Source organism: Adiantum capillus-veneris, chromosome 12 (assembly GCF_014529385.1).
Source record: "Adiantum capillus-veneris isolate H3 chromosome 12, ASM1452938v2, whole genome shotgun sequence".
NCBI lineage: Eukaryota > Viridiplantae > Streptophyta > Polypodiopsida > Polypodiales > Pteridaceae > Adiantum > Adiantum capillus-veneris.
This window is the reverse complement of record NC_140942.1, coordinates 109071963-109075564: the sequence shown is the minus strand read 5'-3', so window position 1 is coordinate 109075564 and position 3602 is coordinate 109071963.

Sequence of the window (3602 nt, the reverse complement as noted above, 5' to 3'; positions counted from 1 at the left end):
TTAGCTCATTAGTGGATTCTTTGACAAAAATCATGTACGCAAAAATTGAGCTTTTCATTGACTTATCAAAAGCTGGTGAATTTACAAGTGGTATAGTATGACCAGACTCATTAGCATCTATATACATGTTCTTTCCCCTGTAGGTGAAGTAGATTCTCCTTTCAGGGAACTTCATGTTGGCAGCCATGCGATCAAACTATGGCGCCCCTAGGATAGCATCCTCATATTGGAGAGGACAGATGAAAAGTCTTCTTTGTCGACATAGCTTTGGACATGAAGCCTCAACTTCCCAATCAAGGGAATAACGGAGTCTTGTTGTCCCTTAAAATCTGTATTGATCGTTACAATATCTCCCATCTTGAAAGCTTGAATTCCCAGCTTGGTGGCCAACTCAGTTGATATGAAGTTGTGAGTAGAGCCAGGGTCAACCAAGATGAAGGCACCATGCTCCCTTACCTTTTCGCAAGCATAGGAGAGAGATGATCCTTTGCAATGAGCATCCTCTTTCGGAGCTTTGATGGTGGAAGCCCTAGGAGTCTCATTGCGAGCATTTTTCTTGGGGAAAGAATGACAGCCATGTCCTTGATCCCCACGCTTAAAACACTTATGGTCCTTTGCAAAAAGCTTCAAGCTCCTCATGGGAGAGTTTGTTTTTACCTTCGTAAACTCCCTTCTCCTTGGACCTATTGTTGTTGTTGTTGTTGTAGGAAGTGCCTTGGGAAGAACTTTGGGCATTGGTTTTCCCCTTTGCACCATTTTTGTCGTTTTCTTCTATGGGTTTGACATTCCGTCTAGCCCCTTGTTGGAAATTTATGCGGGAAGCAACCATGGTGTGGTGGATTACTTCGGTAATAGTACCAGGCCATTAGGAGTTGACATACTCGGCCATTTCTTCAGGTAATCCCGCACAAAATTGTTTCTTTTTTCCGACAAAGTCTATCTATTGGAGGACTACTAGTAGCCTTGAGATGTAAATCCCAAAACTTGTCCGCATATTTGTGAATAGACTCATGTGAGAGAAGCTTCAAACTGTGCCATTCGGTAAGTACTTTGTCCTTTGCATCACTTGCAAGGAATTGCTTTATGATGGAAACTCATAGAGTTTTCCATGTCTTTGGGGCTTCAGCATTGTGACAAAGGCTAGGCCACCATTGGTGAGCTGATTTCTGGAAGTACATGGCTACATGGTGTAGCTTGGAGGACTCCGTGAAGCCCTCATCTCCAAAGGATGCATCAAATTTCTGGATGAAGGCAAATACATTGTCGGTGGCACCAAATTAAAGGTGCCATCATAGGTGAGAAAAGAGGTACTCTTTCCTTCCTTTTTGAACTTCTTGAGCTTTTGCGATCTTCGCCGTGCAGGGTATGATTTTCAATGTCCTCCCCTCTTCTATTCTCTAGGAGTATAGCCATAGCTTTCCTCGGGAGAGGAGGAAGGTGAAGAAGAAGGAGAAGAGCTTGACCTTTTTCTTGACCTTTTCTTCCTTTGTTTCCTCTCTTCCCTTTTGGAGTGACAAGGACAAGGAATGTGTGTTGACCATTTCCTCATTGGAGGAGTTGGCGATTGTCTAGACCTTTGTGGAGCCACATCTTCAAAGTAACTTAGGGATTCATTACTTTCTTGTTCTTTGGATTCCTCCTCTTGTATGGGAGAGAGTCTTCTTTTGAGGGTCTCATCAAGAGGCCTAAGCTCTCTCTCCTCTTGGAGAGGAAGAGAAATCCCATAAGCACGAAGTTGAGTAACTTTGGCTTGCAAAGTAGGGTTGCCCATAGCTTGATGCAGCCTAGTAACAAGATAATTGATAAACATGGGGGCATCATCATTAGCACCTTCATGTGCAAAATCAAAGTTATCAATGTTTATTCTACTCTCTTGGTTATTGTTAGCCATGCTAATTATACTTATGTGTTTACTTAGTGTATTCTTTGGCAATCAAAAACCTTAGTTGCTAATCCTCTTAGCCTTTGAAAATAAGCACTTAAGTATCTACACCCACTGCTTGAATTGGTTAATTTTAGAGAGCAGTGGGATGGGTCTAACATAGCCAAATTGTCAAGGGATAGCTCCTTTCGGAATTCTTATGGCTCAATAATGGTAAAGCAATAGGCAAGTCTAAAAAAGACTCTATATATCAAGTATTTGCCCTTACTCCCACGTAGCATTCCTGACAGCGCTGCTGGCCGTCACGATGCCTGCCCGCCTTTACCGCCCCCCGCCTGCACGTCCACTCGCTGCTTGCCTCGCGCTGCTTTTCTGCCTGTTGTCGCCCCCATAGCCCCCTCTTATTGCCACCAGCGCTCCCACTTGCCCCCCCCCCCCCCGCCCGTCTGTCCGCCCGCCTAGTCACTTCACCCCGACAACCCTGCAATTCGGCCCATTTAGCTTTGTTTCAATTCTTGGGGCAGTGCTTTTTGCGTCGGATTGCAGCATCCTCCCGTCGAGATTTTCTTACGACATAGCAGCAGACATAGATGGAGGCTCCAGCTTCGCCTCAGAGGGACTCGCCAGAAGCCCCCTTGCCCGACCCCGTTGAGCCCACCATTCAACTTTCTCTCTCGTCGACAGAGAAAGCGAGCCTTGCCGTAGAGGTAGAGCAATTGCAGGCGAATTCGGTCATCTGCAAGATTCTCGACACCCAACCTAGCAAAGGAGAGCTGTGAGACCTTCTCCAGACCCGCCTTCTTGCAGAGGTGGGCAAGATCTTGGATGTCCAGATTCTCGGACGGACTTACTATCAGATCGAGTTCAAGACCTCCGAGATGGCGTCCAAGGTCATAGCTATGAGTCCACTGGCCATCCGAGCATCACGCGCCCACTTTCGACAGTGGCGACATGGTTTTGACCCCGCTTTGGATGTTCTAGTAGAGGAGGCAGACATCCCCATCTCAGTCTGCTTTCCGTGTTTATGGAGGTAGTACTTACCACTTCTTTCTAGGATTGGCTCCGCCATGGGGACTGTCCTGGAGACACCTCGTATGGCAGCATTAGTAGCTGCCAAGGCGGCAAGCATCCCCTCAGTTCGAGTTTTGGTCAGAGATACCCACATGCTCCCGAAGATTATCCTTCTGCCTCGGGTGAGTAGGGGTTGGTTTAGACGGAGTGTGGAGTACTTGGGCCTCCCAAACCAGTGCTTCATTTGCCGACAGATGGGCCATCTAGCGAAGGCATGTCCACGGAGGAGGTCGCGACCTGCACCACAGCCTCAGCCCCAGCTTGCTAAGGCTGGCCTGCAGCCACAGCCAGTGGCACAGCACACACATGTAGAGCCACCCTCCGAGCATGAGGCTCCAGCAGAGGAGGGGTGGCAGGAGGCCCGTGGCCCAGAGGGGTTCACTATGTGTAAAACTACCATATCATGTGCGTTCAAGACATGCTTGTAAAACCCCTTATCTGTGAATTTTGTTAAGAATATAATGTACCCTTGTCTTTTAAAATTTGTAAGTTCTTTTCAAATTTGAAAAAAAAATGCCCTTCTGTATATATATTTTTGTAAGTTTCAAGAACTTTAAATACCCTTCTGTTGAACTCACGTGATAGGTTATATTTTTATTAGGTGACCTCCCGGGCCCGTGGCCGACGACGCCAGGGGCCAGAGCGTCAA